Below are 21582 nucleotides of genomic sequence, written 5' to 3'. Positions count from 1 at the left end.
TGCCCCCCTGCCTGCTCTTACCCCTCTAGTACCCCTGTGCCCCCCCTGCCTGGCCCGGCCTCACCTCTATCTTCGGCCTCCTCTCCCCCCTCCCTCCCTCCTGTATTCTGCCCCCCCACCCCTGTCCCTGCCCCTCTCAGTAACACAACAAGTCCTGAGGAGACGGTAAGTGCGGGCCGGGGGGGGGGTCCTGACTGCTGGGACTTGTAGTGCCACACTAGGATTGTACCACCAGAGCCGTCTGTGCGGGGGAGTCACCAAATCCCCATCACAAAACTTTATTCCTAAATGTCAGGGTGTGCGAATAGAGGGAGGGGGCAGGGGGGAGAAGCGGCGGCGGCCTGGGACTTGTAGTGCCACCATAACATCACACAGGTGACCACCTCACCTTAAAGGGAATGTCCACACGGAGATACAGGAGGTGACAACATCACACATATATACTGACAACCACCACAGACTACACTGTGTATACACCTGGATATAGTATACATCATACACTACATACATCACACATATATACTGACAACCACCACAGACTACACTGTGTATACACCTGGATATAGTATACATCATACACTACATACATCACACATATATACTGACAACCACCACAGACTACACTGTGTATACACCTGGATATAGTATACATCATACACTACATACATCACACATATATACTGACAACCACCACAGACTACACTGTGTATACACCTGGATATAGTATACATCATACACTACATACATCACACATATATACTGACAACCACCACAGACTACACTGTGTATACACCTGGATATAGTATACATCATACACTACATACATCACACATATATACTGACAACCACCACAGACTACAGCCTGTATACACCTGGATATAGTATACATCATACACTACATACATCACACATATATACTGACAACCACCACAGACTACACTGTGTATACACCTGGATATAGTATACATCATACACTACATACATCACACATATATACTGACAACCACCACGGACTACAGCCTGTATACACCTGGATATAGTATACATCATACACTACATACATCACACATATATACTGACAACCACCACAGACTACACTGTGTATACACCTGGATATAGTATACATCATACACTACATACATCACACATATATACTGACAACCACCACGGACTACAGCCTGTATACACCTGGATATAGTATACATCATACACTACATACATCACACATATATACTGACAACCACCACGGACTACAGCCTGTATACACCTGGATATAGTATACATCATACACTACATACATCACACATATATACTGACAACCACCACGGACTACAGCCTGTATACACCTGGATATAGTATACATCATACACTACATACATCACACATATATACTGACAACCACCACGGACTACAGCCTGTATACACCTGGATATAGTATACATCATACACTACATACATCACACATATATACTGACAACCACCACAGACTACACTGTGTATACACCTGGATATAGTATACATCATACACTACATACATCACACATATATACTGACAACCACCACAGACTACAGCCTGTATACACCTGGATATAGTATACATCATACACTACATACATCACACATATATACTGACAACCACCACAGACTACAGCCTGTATACACCTGGATATAGTATACATCATACACTACATACATCACACATATATACTGACAACCACCACGGACTACACTGTGTATACACCTGGATATAGTATACATCATACACTACATACATCACACATATATACTGACAACCACCACGGACTACACTGTGTATACACCTGGATATAGTATACATCATACACTACATACATCACACATATATACTGACAACCACCACGGACTACAGCCTGTATACACCTGGATATAGTATACATCATACACTACATACATCACACATATATACTGACAACCACCACGGACTACAGCCTGTATACACCTGGATATAGTATACATCATACACTACATACATCACACATATATACTGACAACCACCACAGACTACACTGTGTATACACCTGGATATAGTATACATCATACACTACATACATCACACATATATACTGACAACCACCACGGACTACAGCCTGTATACACCTGGATATAGTATACATCATACACTACATACATCACACATATATACTGACAACCACCACAGACTACACTGTGTATACACCTGGATATAGTATACATCATACACTACATACATCACACATATATACTGACAACCACCACGGACTACAGCCTGTATACACCTGGATATAGTATACATCATACACTACATACATCACACATATATACTGACAACCACCACGGACTACACTGTGTATACACCTGGATATAGTATACATCATACACTACATACATCACACATATATACTGACAACCACCACGGACTACAGCCTGTATACACCTGGATATAGTATACATCATACACTACATACATCACACATATATACTGACAACCACCACGGACTACACTGTGTATACACCTGGATATAGTATACATCATACACTACATACATCACACATATATACTGACAACCACCACGGACTACAGCCTGTATACACCTGGATATAGTATACATCATACACTACATACATCACACATATATACTGACAACCACCACAGACTACACTGTGTATACACCTGGATATAGTATACATCATACACTACATACATCACACATATATACTGACAACCACCACGGACTACAGCCTGTATACACCTGGATATAGTATACATCATACACTACATACATCACACATATATACTGACAACCACCACAGACTACACTGTGTATACACCTGGATATAGTATACATCATACACTACATACATCACACATATATACTGACAACCACCACGGACTACAGCCTGTATACACCTGGATATAGTATACATCATACACTACATACATCACACATATATACTGACAACCACCACGGACTACACTGTGTATACACCTGGATATAGTATACATCATACACTACATACATCACACATATATACTGACAACCACCACGGACTACAGCCTGTATACACCTGGATATAGTATACATCATACACTACATACATCACACATATATACTGACAACCACCACGGACTACACTGTGTATACACCTGGATATAGTATACATCATACACTACATACATCACACATATATACTGACAACCACCACGGACTACAGCCTGTATACACCTGGATATAGTATACATCATACACTACATACATCACACATATATACTGACAACCACCACAGACTACAGCCTGTATACACCTGGATATAGTATACATCATACACTACATACATCACACATATATACTGACAACCACCACAGACTACAGCCTGTATACACCTGGATATAGTATACATCATACACTACATACATCACACATATATACTGACAACCACCACGAGACTACAGCCTGTATACACCTGGATATAGTATACATCATACACTACATACATCACACATATATACTGACAACCACCACAGACTACAGCCTGTATACACCTGGATATAGTATACATCATACACTACATACATCACACATATATACTGACAACCACCACAGACTACACTGTGTATACACCTGGATATAGTATACATCATACACTACATACATCACACATATATACTGACAACCACCACGGACTACAGCCTGTATACACCTGGATATAGTATACATCATACACTACATACATCACACATATATACTGACAACCACCACAGACTACACTGTGTATACACCTGGATATAGTATACATCATACACTACATACATCACACATATATACTGACAACCACCACGGACTACAGCCTGTATACACCTGGATATAGTATACATCATACACTACATACATCACACATATATACTGACAACCACCACGGACTACACTGTGTATACACCTGGATATAGTATACATCATACACTACATACATCACACATATATACTGACAACCACCACGGACTACAGCCTGTATACACCTGGATATAGTATACATCATACACTACATACATCACACATATATACTGACAACCACCACGGACTACAGCCTGTATACACCTGGATATAGTATACATCATACACTACATACATCACACATATATACTGACAACCACCACGGACTACACTGTGTATACACCTGGATATAGTATACATCATACACTACATACATCACACATATATACTGACAACCACCACGGACTACAGCCTGTATACACCTGGATATAGTATACATCATACACTACATACATCATCACACATATATACTGACAACCACCACAGACTACACTGTGTATACACCTGGATATAGTATACATCATACACTACATACATCACACATATATACTGACAACCACCACGGACTACAGCCTGTATACACCTGGATATAGTATACATCATACACTACATACATCACACATATATACTGACAACCACCACAGACTACACTGTGTATACACCTGGATATAGTATACATCATACACTACATACATCACACATATATACTGACAACCACCACAGACTACAGCCTGTATACACCTGGATATAGTATACATCATACACTACATACATCACACATATATACTGACAACCACCACGGACTACAGCCTGTATACACCTGGATATAGTATACATCATACACTACATACATCACACATATATACTGACAACCACCACGGACTACAGCCTGTATACACCTGGATATAGTATACATCATACACTACATACATCACACATATATACTGACAACCACCACGGACTACAGCCTGTATACACCTGGATATAGTATACATCATACACTACATACATCACACATATATACTGACAACCACCACAGACTACACTGTGTATACACCTGGATATAGTATACATCATACACTACATACATCACACATATATACTGACAACCACCACGGACTACAGCCTGTATACACCTGGATATAGTATACATCATACACTACATACATCACACATATATACTGACAACCACCACAGACTACACTGTGTATACACCTGGATATAGTATACATCATACACTACATACATCACACATATATACTGACAACCACCACGGACTACAGCCTGTATACACCTGGATATAGTATACATCATACACTACATACATCACACATATATACTGACAACCACCACGGACTACACTGTGTATACACCTGGATATAGTATACATCATACACTACATACATCACACATATATACTGACAACCACCACGGACTACAGCCTGTATACACCTGGATATAGTATACATCATACACTACATACATCACACATATATACTGACAACCACCACGGACTACACTGTGTATACACCTGGATATAGTATACATCATACACTACATACATCACACATATATACTGACAACCACCACGGACTACAGCCTGTATACACCTGGATATAGTATACATCATACACTACATACATCACACATATATACTGACAACCACCACAGACTACACTGTGTATACACCTGGATATAGTATACATCATACACTACATACATCACACATATATACTGACAACCACCACGGACTACAGCCTGTATACACCTGGATATAGTATACATCATACACTACATACATCACACATATATACTGACAACCACCACAGACTACACTGTGTATACACCTGGATATAGTATACATCATACACTACATACATCACACATATATACTGACAACCACCACGGACTACAGCCTGTATACACCTGGATATAGTATACATCATACACTACATACATCACACATATATACTGACAACCACCACGGACTACACTGTGTATACACCTGGATATAGTATACATCATACACTACATACATCACACATATATACTGACAACCACCACGGACTACAGCCTGTATACACCTGGATATAGTATACATCATACACTACATACATCACACATATATACTGACAACCACCACGGACTACACTGTGTATACACCTGGATATAGTATACATCATACACTACATACATCACACATATATACTGACAACCACCACGGACTACAGCCTGTATACACCTGGATATAGTATACATCATACACTACATACATCACACATATATACTGACAACCACCACAGACTACAGCCTGTATACACCTGGATATAGTATACATCATACACTACATACATCACACATATATACTGACAACCACCACAGACTACAGCCTGTATACACCTGGATATAGTATACATCATACACTACATACATCACACATATATACTGACAACCACCACAGACTACAGCCTGTATACACCTGGATATAGTATACATCATACACTACATACATCACACATATATACTGACAACCACCACAGACTACAGCCTGTATACACCTGGATATAGTATACATCATACACTACATACATCACACATATATACTGACAACCACCACAGACTACACTGTGTATACACCTGGATATAGTATACATCATACACTACATACATCACACATATATACTGACAACCACCACGGACTACAGCCTGTATACACCTGGATATAGGTATACATCATACACTACATACATCACACATATATACTGACAACCACCACAGACTACACTGTGTATACACCTGGATATAGTATACATCATACACTACATACATCACACATATATACTGACAACCACCACGGACTACAGCCTGTATACACCTGGATATAGTATACATCATACACTACATACATCACACATATATACTGACAACCACCACGGACTACACTGTGTATACACCTGGATATAGTATACATCATACACTACATACATCACACATATATACTGACAACCACCACGGACTACAGCCTGTATACACCTGGATATAGTATACATCATACACTACATACATCACACATATATACTGACAACCACCACGGACTACAGCCTGTATACACCTGGATATAGTATACATCATACACTACATACATCACACATATATACTGACAACCACCACGGACTACACTGTGTATACACCTGGATATAGTATACATCATACACTACATACATCACACATATATACTGACAACCACCACGGACTACAGCCTGTATACACCTGGATATAGTATACATCATACACTACATACATCACACATATATACTGACAACCACCACAGACTACACTGTGTATACACCTGGATATAGTATACATCATACACTACATACATCACACATATATACTGACAACCACCACGGACTACAGCCTGTATACACCTGGATATAGTATACATCATACACTACATACATCACACATATATACTGACAACCACCACAGACTACACTGTGTATACACCTGGATATAGTATACATCATACACTACATACATCACACATATATACTGACAACCACCACAGACTACAGCCTGTATACACCTGGATATAGTATACATCATACACTACATACATCACACATATATACTGACAACCACCACGGACTACAGCCTGTATACACCTGGATATAGTATACATCATACACTACATACATCACACATATATACTGACAACCACCACGGACTACAGCCTGTATACACCTGGATATAGTATACATCATACACTACATACATCACACATATATACTGACAACCACCACGGACTACACTGTGTATACACCTGGATATAGTATACATCATACACTACATACATCACACATATATACTGACAACCACCACAGACTACACTGTGTATACACCTGGATATAGTATACATCATACACTACATACATCACACATATATACTGACAACCACCACAGACTACAGCCTGTATACACCTGGATATAGTATACATCATACACTACATACATCACACATATATACTGACAACCACCACAGACTACAGCCTGTATACACCTGGATATAGTATACATCATACACTACATACATCACACATATATACTGACAACCACCACAGACTACAGCCTGTATACACCTGGATATAGTATACATCATACACTACATACATCACACATATATACTGACAACCACCACAGACTACAGCCTGTATACACCTGGATATAGTATACATCATACACTACATACATCACACATATATACTGACAACCACCACAGACTACAGCCTGTATACACCTGGATATAGTATACATCATACACTACATACATCACACATATATACTGACAACCACCACAGACTACAGCCTGTATACACCTGGATATAGTATACATCATACACTACATACATCACACATATATACTGACAACCACCACGGACTACAGCCTGTATACACCTGGATATAGTATACATCATACACTACATACATCACACATATATACTGACAACCACCACGGACTACACTGTGTATACACCTGGATATAGTATACATCATACACTACATACATCACACATATATACTGACAACCACCACGGACTACAGCCTGTATACACCTGGATATAGTATACATCATACACTACATACATCACACATATATACTGACAACCACCACGGACTACAGCCTGTATACACCTGGATATAGTATACATCATACACTACATACATCACACATATATACTGACAACCACCACAGACTACAGCCTGTATACACCTGGATATAGTATACATCATACACTACATACATCACACATATATACTGACAACCACCACGGACTACAGCCTGTATACACCTGGATATAGTATACATCATACACTACATACATCACACATATATACTGACAACCACCACAGACTACAGCCTGTATACACCTGGATATAGTATACATCATACACTACATACATCACACATATATACTGACAACCACCACAGACTACAGCCTGTATACACCTGGATATAGTATACATCATACACTACATACATCACACATATATACTGACAACCACCACAGACTACAGCCTGTATACACCTGGATATAGTATACATCATACACTACATACATCACACATATATACTGACAACCACCACGGACTACAGCCTGTACCACACGCAGTATTATGTCCCATAGTGGCCCCTGCACACAGTATTATGTCCAATAGTGGCCGCTGTACACAGTATTATGTCCCATAGTGGCCCCTGCACACAGTATTATGTCCCATAGTGGCCCCTGCACACAGTATTATCCCCCATAGTGGCCCCTGCGCACAGTATTATCCCCCATAGTGGCCCCTGCACACAGTATTATGTCCCATAGTGGCCCCTGCACACAGTATTATGTCCCATAGTGGCCCCTGCACACAGTATTATGTCCCATAGTGGCCCCTGCACACAGTATTATCCCCCATAGTGGCCCCTGCGCACAGTATTATCCCCCATAGTGGCCCCTGCACACAGTATTATCCCCCATAGTGACCCCTGCACACAGTATTATGTCCCCATAGTGGCCCCTGCACACAGTATTATGTCCCATAGTGACCCCTGCACACAGTATTATGTCCCATAGTGGCCCCTGCACACAGTATTATTCCCCATAGTGGCCCCTGCACACAGTATTATGTCCCATAGTGGTCCCTGCACACAGTATTATGTCCCATAGTGGCCCCTGCACACAGTATTATGTCCCATAGTGGCCCCTGCACACAGTATTATGTCCCATAGTGGCCCCTGCACACAGTATTATGTCCCATAGTGGCCCCTGCACACAGTATTATCCCCCATAGTGGCCCCTGCACACAGTATTATGTCCCATAGTGGCCCCTGCACACAGTATTATGTCCCATAGTGGCCCCTGCACACAGTATTATCCCCCATAGTGGCCCCTGCACACAGTATTATGTCCCATAGTGGCCCCTGCACACAGTATTATGTCCCATAGTGGCCCCTGCACACAGTATTATGTCCAATAGTGGCCGCTGTACACAGTATTATCCCCCATAGTGGCCCCTGCACACAGTATTATCCCCCATAGTGGCCCCTGCGCACAGTATTATCCCCCATAGTGGCCCCTGCACACAGTATTATGTCCCATAGTGGCCCCTGTACACAGTATTATGTCCCATAGTGGCCCCTGCACACAGTATTATGTCCCATAGTGGCCCCTGCACACAGTATTATGTCCCATAGTGGCCCCTGCACACAGTATTATGTCCCATAGTGGCCCCTGCACACAGTATTATGTCCCATAGTGACCCCTGCACACAGTATTATGTCCCATAGTGGCCCCTGCACACAGTATTATCCCCCATAGTGGTCCCTGCACACAGTATTATGTCCCATAGTGGCCCCTGCACACAGTATTATGTCCCATAGTGACCCCTGCACACAGTATTATGTCCCATAGTGGCCCCTGCACACAGTATTATGTCCCATAGTGGCCCCTGCACACAGTATTATGTCCCATAGTGGTCCCTGCACACAGTATTATGTCCCATAGTGGCCCCTGCACACAGTATTATGTCCCATAGTGGCCCCTGCATACAGTATTATGTCCCATAGTGACCCCTGCACACAGTATTATGTCCAATAGTGGCCCCTGCACACAGTATTATCCCCCATAGTGGTCCCTGCACACAGTATTATGTCCCCATAGTGGCCCCTGCACACAGTATTATGTCCCATAGTGGCCCCTGCATACAGTATTATGTCCCATAGTGACCCCTGCACACAGTATTATGTCCAATAGTGGCCCCTGCACACAGTATTATCCCCCATAGTGGCCCCTGCATACAGTATTATCCCCCATAGTGGCCCCTGCACACATTATTATGTCCCATAGTGACCCCTGCACACAGTATTATGTCCCATAGTGACCCCTGCACACAGTATTATCCCCCATAGTGGCCCCTGCACACAGTATTATGTCCCATAGTGGCCCCTGCACACAGTATTATGTCCCATAGTGGCCCCTGCACACAGTATTATGTCCCCATAGTGGCCCCTGCACACAGTATTATGTCCCATAGTGACCCCTGCACACAGTATTATGTCCCATAGTGGCCCCTGCACACAGTATTATCCCCCATAGTGACCCCTGCACACAGTATTATCCCCCATAGTGACCCCTGCACACAGTATTATCCCCCATAGTGGCCCCTGCACACAGTATTATGTCCCATAGTGGCCCCTGCACACAGTATTATGTCCCATAGTGACCCCTGCACACAGTATTATGTCCCATAGTGACCCCTGCACACAGTATTATACCCCATAGTGGCCCCTGCACACAGTATTATCCCCCATAGTGGCCCCCGCACACAGTATTATCCCCCATAGTGGCCCCCGCACACAGTATTATGTCCCATAGTGTCCCCCGCACACAGTATTATGTCCCATAGTGGCCCCTGCATACAGTATTATCCCCCATAGTGTCCCCTGCACACAGTATTATCCCCCATAGTGACCCCTGCACACAGTATTATGTCCCATAGTGACCCCTGCACACAGTATTATGTCCCATAGTGGCCCCTGCACACAGTATTATGTCCCATAGTGGCCCCTGCACACAGTATTATCCCCCATAGTGGCCCCTGCACACAGTATTATGCCCCATAGTGGTCCCTGCACACAGTATTATGTCCCATAGTGGCCCCTGCACACAGTATTATGTCCCATAGTGGCCCCTGCACACAGTATTATGTCCCATAGTGGCCCCTGCACACAGTATTATGTCCCATAGTGGCCCCTGCACACAGTATTATGTCCCATAGTGGCCCCTGCACACAGTATTATGCCCCATAGTGGTCCCTGCACACAGTATTATGTCCCATAGTGGCCCCTGCACACAGTATTATGTCCCATAGTGGCCCCTGCACACAGTATTATCCCCCATAGTGGTCCCTGCACACAGTATTATGTCCCATAGTGGCCCCTGCACACAGTATTATGTCCCATAGTGGCCCCTGCACACAGTATTATGTCCCATAGTGACCCCTGCACACAGTATTATCCCCCATAGTGGCCCCTGCACACAGTATTATCCCCCATAGTGGCCCCTGCACACAGTATTATGTCCCATAGTGGCCCCTGCACACAGTATTATCCCCCATAGTGGCCCCTGCACACACTATTATGTCCCATAGTGGCCCCTGCACACAGTATTATGTCCCATAGTGGCCCCTGCACACAGTATTATGTCCCATAGTGACCCCTGCACACAGTATTATGTCCCATAGTGGCCCCTGCACACAGTATTATGTCCCATAGTGGCCCCTGCACACAGTATTATCCCCCATAGTGGTCCCTGCACACAGTATTATGTCCCATAGTAGACCACTCCTAAACAACCTTCTCAGACCCTAGAGTATAATAATCGGAGACCCAGGGCAGGTTACTAATGTACAACCCCCTGTTTCTTACCTCTCCTGGGCTCCTGCACACTCTGCACTACTTTTGGCCTTTTTCAGTGTTGGACCAGCCAGGCCGTGAGCGGGATCGGTAATATTTAGGGCCTGTCATCTTCTGGGGTTACACCAACATGGTAATGGACTATTAAAAAAATAAATAAATAAAAACAACTTTCGGTGTCATCTTGGCCCCCTAATATCCCGGGCTTTGGGCCAGCGACTACCCCAGGATTTACACCACTGTATACACATATACACACACAGTATCCTATTAATTGTTTGTGGGTTTGGATGTTTGTTCCTCAATCACAGCCAAATGGCTGAATGGATTTTGGGGAAATTTTTACACACACACACACACACACACATTGCCCAGGAGAAGGTAAAAAGCTACTTTAAATGTGGGTCACTCACCCCAAATCACCACCGTGACCCTCCAAACAATCCTCCGGCTCGGCTGCAGCAGCTGACATTCCGCACCTGTGCACACACCTCCTATTGGTGCATGGCAGGCTGTGGGCGGGCTCTGGAGCCAGGGCTGCGGCACTATAGGTTGGGGGCTGAAGGTGGGCGTGCCGATTCAGCAGGGACACAGTGAGCAAGATGGCGGCCGCCCACATGGTCCCAGCGCCGCAGCTATCCAGGCCACCTACACACTTCGCGGACGGAGGAGGCTGCTGCACCCGACACACCACAGGTCAGTGCAGCGGGTACAGGGGGTTGGGGAGGGGGTGTCCCGGGGGGGAATGTCGCTAGCTCAGTGTCCCCAGGATCAACCACATTTCCCAGCTTCATGTCCCCCCCCCCCCACACATCGGCCCCATTGCTGTGGCCCGTGCGATTGCTGCGACCCGTGCGATTGCTGCGACCCGTGCGATTGCTGCGACCCGTGCGATTGCTGCGACCCGTGCGATTGCTGCGACCCGTGCGATTGCTGCGACCCGTGCGATTGCTGCGGCCCATGCGATTGCTGCGGCCCGTGCGATTGCTGCGGCCCGTGCGATTGCTGTGACCCGTGCGATTGCTATGGCCTGTGCCCACCTGTCTGGCTTCTCCCGCTGCCTAAAAGCGCAGCTAATGTGAACAGCAACCTGTCAGATGGCAGTGATTTTTTTTCCAGTAACCCCCACAGCTCAGGTGCGGTACGCTGAAGGTCGCCAAGTCTGCTGCTGTGAGAGGACAAGTCTCCCTTTAAAAAACAAAAAAAAAGACCCGTCTTTCCCTCAGACGGTGGAGACACCGAAAAGACGGAAGGTCCTCAGTTCAACCTTGTTGGACCCTGTTGACCACAGATGCCTCCCATACGAGGTGGGGACCCCACCAAGACGACAGGACTATACAAGGTCATTGTAGGAATTCGGAGGAAGGAACCTCCAATCTGAAAGAGCTGAGAGCGGTTTACCTGGCGCTATGTCACATCGCCCCCTATCTCAAAGGAAAGGTAGTGAAGGTGCGGTCAGACAATAGGACCACCGTGATAAACCTCAACAAGCAAGGCGCCACCAGATCTCCAGCCCGGCTGAAGGAGGCCAACCTTATCTTACAGAAAAAAGGGTTTTGTTTTTCCAAGCCCTTAAGCTGAGCTCCAGCAGAGATTGGGGCCCTTCAGGTGACTTCAGCCTCTACCTGCAGAGATTTAGGGCCTGTAACTTAGCCAGCTGCGCTTATCCGTAATTATGCCACCGGCTGCGCTGAGGACCCTTTCCGATAGCACGCTGGCGGCAGGGCAGGAAAGGACCTCCAATGTGTACAGCGCAAGTGCCAGCCACAAATCCAACTTGGAGACCCAATAAGTATTGGCCGCAGAGGGATCGGAGAGGACAGGGCTGGTGTCGGCCAGGTACTCCCGCAACATGTGCCTATACTTATCCCTCCTGGTGACACTAGGCCCCTCAGTGGCGGTACTTTGGCGAGTGGGTGCCATTAATGTGTCCCAGACCTTGGAGAGTGTGGACCGGATGACAGTTTGTGGCCTGTTGGAGGAACTCTCCTGTGTGCTGCCAACGAGAGTTGCTGGAAACATCTCCATCATATTCTGCACCAGTTGTTTGTGGCAATCACTCATGTGACTGGCCCTCCCCTCTACCGGAATAAAATTACAAACAGAATTTTTATACCGGGGGTCAAGGATTGCAAAACTCCAGTAGTCGTTGCTCTCCATCCAGTAGTCGTTGCTCTCCAGGATTTTGGCAATGTGTTTCTCAGTTGCAAAGCACTCCAACATGTATTCAGCCATGTGTGTTACTTGGCGTCACTTGGCTGCCCCCACCGGAATGCTCACTCTCCATTTCCTCCTCCTCCTCCATTTCGCCCCAACCGCGCTGCAGCAATGGGACGCAATGAACGTCCCCGCTACCCTCCTGTGTGACAATGAGATCTGCCACTTCATCCTCCTCCTCCTCCCTCAATGTGCGCTGTGAAGCGGACAGGAGTGTGCACTGACTATCCTGCTGGGATGTTTCTGCTCCTATGCCCGACTCCTCAACGTCCAATGTGTTATCCCTGATGGCGATGAGGGATTCTCGCATCACACACAGGAGCGGGATTGTGACACTCACGATTGCGTTGTCACAGCTGACCCTCATGGTGGACTCCTCAAAGAGACACAAGATCTCGCATAAGTCTTCCATCCATGGCCACTCATGGTACAGAAACTGCGGGGGCTGACTCTGAGGAACCCTTGGGTTTTGGAGATGGTTCTCCATCAAGGGTCTCTGCTGCTCACACACTCTACTCAACATGTGGTACGTCGAGTTCCAGTGTGTGGGGAGGTCGCACATCAGCCGGTGTTCTGGCAGATGGAGGCGTTGCTGGAGGCTTCGGAGGCTAGCAGCGGCTACTGTGGACTTGCGGAAGTGGGCGCACAAGCGCCGCACTTTCACCAGTAGCTCGGCTACATTGGGGTATGTTTTCAAAAACCGTTGCACCAGTAAATTGAACACATGGGCCAGGCATGGAACGTGTCGGAGGTTGGCAAGCTCCAGAGCCGGTACCAGGTTGTGGCTGTTATCACACACAACCATGCCTGGGCCCAGGTGCAGCGGCGAAAGCCATGTTGCCGTCTCATCAAGGAGGGCATCCCTCACCTCGGAGGCAGTGTGCTGTCTGTCCCCCAAGTTTATCAGCTTCAGCACGGCCTGCTGACGTCTCCCCACACCAGTGCTGCAGCATTTCCAGCTGGTAGTTGGGGTCAATGTGATGGTGGAGGAGGAGGAGGGTGGTGGTTCAGAGCCCCTGCCAGGAATGTTGGGTGGGGAAATGAGGTAGACCGCCCCAGATTGTGACCCGCTCCCAGCCTCAACTACATTCACTCAGTGAAATGTAGCGTCCCTGTCCACATGCACTTGTCCACGCATCGGTGGTCAAGTGGACCTTTGTGCAAATCGCGGAACTTAGGGCCCGCCAGATGTTGCGTGACACGTGCTGGTGCAAGGCGGGGACGGCACACCGGGAGAAGTAGTGACGACTAGGGACGGCATAGCGAGGTGCTGCACTTGCCATCAGGTCACGGAAGGCCTGAGTTTCAACAAGCCGGAACGGCAACATCTCCTGGGCTAGCAGTTTGGCGATGTGCGCGTTTAAGGCTTGTGCATGGGGGTGGGTAGCACTGTACTTTTGCCTGCGCTCAAAAGTCTGAGAGATGGTGGGTTGTTTTGAGGAGGTGCATGATGGTACAGGAGAAGGAGCTGAGGCAGGAGAAGGAGCTGAGGCAGGAGAAGGAGCTGAGGCAGGAGAAGGAGGTAAGGCAGGAGAAGGAGGTAAGGCAGGAGAAGGAGGTAAGGCAGGAGAAGGAGGTAAGGCAGGAGAAGGAGCTGAGGCAGGAGAAGGAGGTAAGGCAGGAGAAGGAGGTAAGGCAGGAGAAGGAGCTGGGGCAGGAGAAGGAGCTGGGGCAGGAGAAGGAGCTGAGGCAGGAGAAGGAGCTGAGGCAGGAGAAGGAGCTGAGGCAGGAGAAGGAGCTGAGGCAGGAGAAGGAGGTAAGGCAGGAGAAGGAGGTAAGGCAGGAGAAGGAGCTGAGGCAGGAGAAGGAGGTAAGGCAGGAGAAGGAGCTGAGGCAGGAGAAGGAGGTAAGGCAGGAGAAGGAGGTAAGGCAGGAGAAGGAGGTAAGGCAGGAGAAGGAGCTGGGGCAGGAGAAGGAGCTGGGGCAGGAGAAGGAGGTGAGGCAGGAGGAGGTAAGGCAGGAGAAGGAGCTGAGGCAGGAGAAGGAGCTGAGGCAGGAGAAGGAGCTGAGGCAGGAGAAGGAGGTAAGGCAGGAGAAGGAGGTAAGGCAGGAGAAGGAGGTAAGGCAGGAGAAGGAGCTGGGGCAGGAGAAGGAGCTGGGGCAGGAGAAGGAGCTGAGGCAGGAGAAGGAGCTGAGGCAGGAGAAGGAGGTAAGGCAGGAGAAGGAGGTGAGGCAGGAGAAGGAGCTGAGGCAGGAGAAGGAGCTGAGGCAGGAGAAGGAGCTGAGGCAGGAGAAGGAGCTGAGGCAGGAGAAGGAGGTAAGGCAGGAGAAGGAGGTAAGGCAGGAGAAGGAGCTGAGGCAGGAGAAGGAGGTAAGGCAGGAGAAGGAGCTGAGGCAGGAGAAGGAGGTAAGGCAGGAGAAGGAGGTAAGGCAGGAGAAGGAGGTAAGGCAGGAGAAGGAGCTGGGGCAGGAGAAGGAGCTGGGGCAGGAGAAGGAGGTGAGGCAGGAGGAGGTAAGGCAGGAGAAGGAGCTGAGGCAGGAGAAGGAGCTGAGGCAGGAGAAGGAGCTGAGGCAGGAGAAGGAGGTAAGGCAGGAGAAGGAGGTAAGGCAGGAGAAGGAGGTAAGGCAGGAGAAGGAGCTGGGGCAGGAGAAGGAGCTGGGGCAGGAGAAGGAGCTGAGGCAGGAGAAGGAGCTGAGGCAGGAGAAGGAGGTAAGGCAGGAGAAGGAGCTGAGGCAGGAGAAGAAGCTAAGACAGGAGAAGGAGCTGAGGCAGGAGAAGGAGCTGGGGCAGGAGAAGGAGCTGAGGCAGGAGAAGGAGCTGAGGCAGGAGAAGGAGGTAAGGCAGGAGAAGGAGCTGAGGCAGGAGAAGAAGCTAAGACAGGAGAAGGAGCTGAGGCAGGAGAAGGAGCTGAGGCAGGAGAAGGAGCTGAGGCAGGAGAAGGAGCTGAGGCAGGAGAAGGAGCTGAGGCAGGAAAAGGGGAGGATGAGGGAGAAGTCCCCAAAGTGGTGGAGGAAGATGTGGAGGTTTCCTGACGGCAGGTCTGGACTGCAGTGCCAGCACTGGCAACAGTGGGAGAGGCAGTGGTGGCAATGCCGGACGACGATAGTACAGCGTTTGCTCTCTGCCACTGAGCCCAGTGCTTGCCTTCCAAATGACGGCGCATGGCAGTGGTTGTGAGGTTGCTCTTTTCAGAGCCCCTACTCTGTTTTGAGTTGCAGAGTGTGCAAACCGCATTATATTTGTCCGCAGCACATACATTAAAAAAATTCACCACCACTGAAGACCGTGGACTCAATGGAGGAGTTTTTCTAGGCTGGCTACAAGAGGTAACATTTTGGGCCCTGCTGGCTGTGGCCTGGCTTCGGTGAAGCAGCTGTCCTCTGCCTCTCGACATGCCTCTGCCTCTAGCCACCCTCTTTGGTGCTGCACTTCCCTCCACATCTCCACTGCTCTCCCTGCTTGACATCCGCCCTGTCCAGGTGGGGTCAGTGTCCTCCTCGTCCAATTCATCTGATGGCTTCTCCTCTTGCGCACCGACGACGGCAACAGGCTGCCCTGATGGCAACTGTGTCTCGTCATCGTCGTCACTAAGGGCTGATTGCTGGTCAACAGAAACAACAGGAGATAACGGATGCTCCAGTGTTTGTGCATCAGGGAAGTCATCTGTTACCTCTGGTGATTCAGGATGTGGTGGGACAGAGAGAGAAACAGGGAATGGAGCCGAAAACAACTCCTGGGAGGCGGGAAAGGTGGGATTAGGTTGCTGGAAAAGATTGGGCATGTAGTGAGGAAGGAGGAGCAGTCTGTTGGGTTGGAGGAGGAGTTGAGGTAGAGGCTGACTGGCTGGTGGAGAATGTGCTGGAAGCATTGTCCGCCAGCCATTGTAACACCTCTTCCTGCTGCTCGGGCCTGGTTAGGTTTGTACCCTGCAGCCTACTCAATGTGGTCATCAAGCTGGGGACTGTGGGGAAGCGTAATGTTTGCTGCCGCAGAGCTGTAGGCACAGTAGACGCTGTTGGTTGAGCGCAGCCTTGCTGAACATCTGCATTTCCCGTCCTCTTATGCATTTTGGATGTACTATTCCCTTTGTTATGGTCTATACACCACAAAGAAAAGCTGTTCTCCATCTCTATATGATGTAGTCACTGCTGTGTATTCCGGCTATTCTGTGTGCGGACAGACAACAATGGACGCTGTTTCTCCGCTATATATGAAGTTGTATCTGTTGTGTGTCCCTGTTCTCCACCGTCCGGGGAAAGCTGGACTGATGTCCCTGCAGTGTATAGCTCTGAGCTGCTGGTTTTCTTCTTTAGTCCCTGCCTATCTGAAGCTAATCGCTATCTCACCCTCAGCAGATGTTTCTCTCCCTATGTCTGACCGCCAAAATGGCGAATATTGGGCTGGACTATTCTTATAAATTGGAGGTCACATGTTTTCAGCAGCCAATGGGTTTTTTCAGTTTTTTTCACTGCCTCCGTTGTCGTAGTTCCTGTCCCACCTCCCCTGCGCAGTTATTGGTGCAAAAAAGTGCCAGGGAAGGTGGGAGGGGATCCGAATTTTTACTGCGTATGCGGCCTGGTATTCGATCGGGATTGAATACACCGAACGGCCTAATATTCGATCAAATACCTATTTGCTCATCTCTAGTCAGGGCCCAATCGACCGCCACCAGGAGACCCCTTTGGCTTAGGTCATGGAGGGCTGATACCGCCTCCAGGTATGCCTTGTGTGCCCTTTCCTTTGAACCCAGGAAGGGTTTTGGCCATAGGTTGGATGACCTAATGGAACGGTTGGCAGGATGTAGAGGAGATCCCTGCCACAGTCTTCCCGAAGTAGAAGAGCTCCCCTTTCTAGGGGTAGAGGTTCCTCCTCCAGGGTGTTGTCACAAAAGATGCAGATCTCTATGACCAGCCCAAGGAAATTACGGATAGAGGCGGATCAGCTGAGTCAGGGTGTTACCATATCAGGAGAACGGTCTCTCAATCCAGACGTGTTTCAACAGATCATCCAAAGATGGGGTCTCCCGGATCTCAATATTATGGCAACCCAACTCAACGCCAAAGTGGAAACCTTCTGCTCACTGAACCCTTGGCAGTGGATGCCCTGTCCATTCCATGGAGGTTTAGGCTGGTATATATATATCCTTCCAGTTTCCATACACAAGGTTTTGATGAAGATCAGACAGGACCAAGTATCCAGAATTGCCATAATCCCGTACTGGCCAAAAAGGACTTGGTTTTCCGAACTCATGAGGATGAATCAAGGTGTATACTGTAGGCTTCCCCCCTCCCAGACCTGGTAACCCAAGGAAAGCTGAGATGCCAGGATCTGAGGAGACTCAACCTGACAGCCTGGAGATTGACCAGTCCCTATTGAGAAATAGCCGACTATCAAGAGCTGTCCTGAAAACTCTTGCTTATTCACTTGCGGAATCTACTAATGAGAATTACCGCAGAATCGGTACCATCTTCAATTCCTGGTGCTGGGAACATGATGTGGACTCCTCCCATCCCCCAATTGTGGCGATCCTGGTTTTTCTTCAGGATGGGCTCGACAAAGGGGTCTCTGTTTCCACCCTCAAGGTGCATGTAGCCGCTTTGTCCGCCTATCTGGGGAGGCGTTTGTCTCAGGAACCTTTAGTGAGCACCTTATGAAAGGAGCAACTAGGATGAGAGCAGCAGTTCCTGCTCCTGTCCACCAATGGACATCAGTACGGTCCTAATGGCATTCTGCATTTCACCATTTGAACCTCTGGAAGAGACGGATGTAAAATTCCTCATTTACACAACAGCATTTCTCCTGGCTATCACAAGAGGGTAGGGAAATTACAGGCACTCTCCTGGGAGGATCCATATATTATGTCTTCGAGGATAGAGTTCAACTCCGGTTTCTTTCAGGATTCCGGCCCAAGGTGCTTTCTCCAATATTGACCGGCTGATTTTGTTGCCTGTTGTCACGGGATGGTTAGAGTCTATACTATAGGCAATGTGTAATATATATTTCATGTGGAATGTATTCTCTAACCTGTTGTAAACATCAGTGTGTAGTTGGCTGATTAGGGTCTAGTGTGTTAGCACATTGTATGCAAATCCCTCTAACTAGTGAGGACCAGTGAGGACAATGGGTGGAGATAATCTGATCAGTGTCTCCAAGAAGATGTTGGATGGTGCATTGTCCACAGGAGACAGGGAGTCTGCTCTCCTTGGTATAGGTGAGGGGGGAAGGATCTGTGACTCAGCCCTTCCCACCCACAGATATAGGTGTAACAGTCGTAGTATATAGTTGTAGCTAGCAGTTAGTATGTGTTAGCCGGCCTGTGCACAGCTCTGCAGAGAGCCAGGATATAGTTACAGGACCAAGGAACCAAAGTTATCATTGGATTGTGACTTCTGTGGACTTATTGTTATTACGGTTGATGTGACCGCCGCCGGCTACTAACTTTGTGGATTACAATAAATTGCTGTTGTCTCCCGACCTCTTGCGTCCGTGTTGATTCAAAAGACCATCCGGAGGAAGACGTATACCTTTGCTCCATGACAACTGGTTGGCAGCGGTGGGATCAACAGCGGACAGCGAGATGGACTACAGCAGCCCAGCGATTAATGGAGCCACAACCTCAGAATACAGGAACTGGACTATGGCAAGTCTACAAGTAAGGGCCCGGGAACTAAACCTGAGTTACCAGGGAAGAACGAAAGAGCAACTGATCGAGGCACTGGAGGAGATGACCCTGCAAAGCGACCATGAGGAGGGCTGCCCCCAGGAGACAGTAGAGATACGGGAGTGGCAGGTACAGACCCAAAAGAGCAGATGGGTTGTTTTGTATGAGGAGGAATTGGCAGTGCTGGGGCTAGGAGCAACTGCAGAGCAAAGGAGTAGAGCATTACAGAGGGCTCAGGAAACGGAGAAGGAGGAACAGAGAATGGCGCATGAAAAGGAAAGAATGGCGCATGAAATGCGAATGGCTGAGATAACTACGCGGAATTATAATCAAACGTCGACCCCCAGCCCAACAGTGAGAGAACCACCATATGTCTCCCATAAACACTTCAAGACCTTTGAGGAAGCGGCTGGGGATGTTGATGGATATTTTCAGGACTTCGAACACCAGTGCC

At 47.3% G+C, this 21582-nt stretch overlaps 1 pseudogene; it reads left to right on the top strand.

The window, feature by feature from the left end:
* Positions 1 to 126: 126 nt before the first annotated feature.
* LOC142187866 (phospholipid scramblase 3-like) overlaps positions 127 to 21582 on the top strand; it is a 37768-nt pseudogene continuing 16312 nt past the window's right edge.

This window comes from Leptodactylus fuscus, unplaced genomic scaffold (genome assembly GCF_031893055.1).
Source record: "Leptodactylus fuscus isolate aLepFus1 unplaced genomic scaffold, aLepFus1.hap2 HAP2_SCAFFOLD_264, whole genome shotgun sequence".
In the NCBI taxonomy this organism is placed as follows: domain Eukaryota; kingdom Metazoa; phylum Chordata; class Amphibia; order Anura; family Leptodactylidae; genus Leptodactylus; species Leptodactylus fuscus.
Note: the sequence above shows the minus strand (reverse complement) of the source record. Positions and strands in the feature narration are given on the sequence as shown.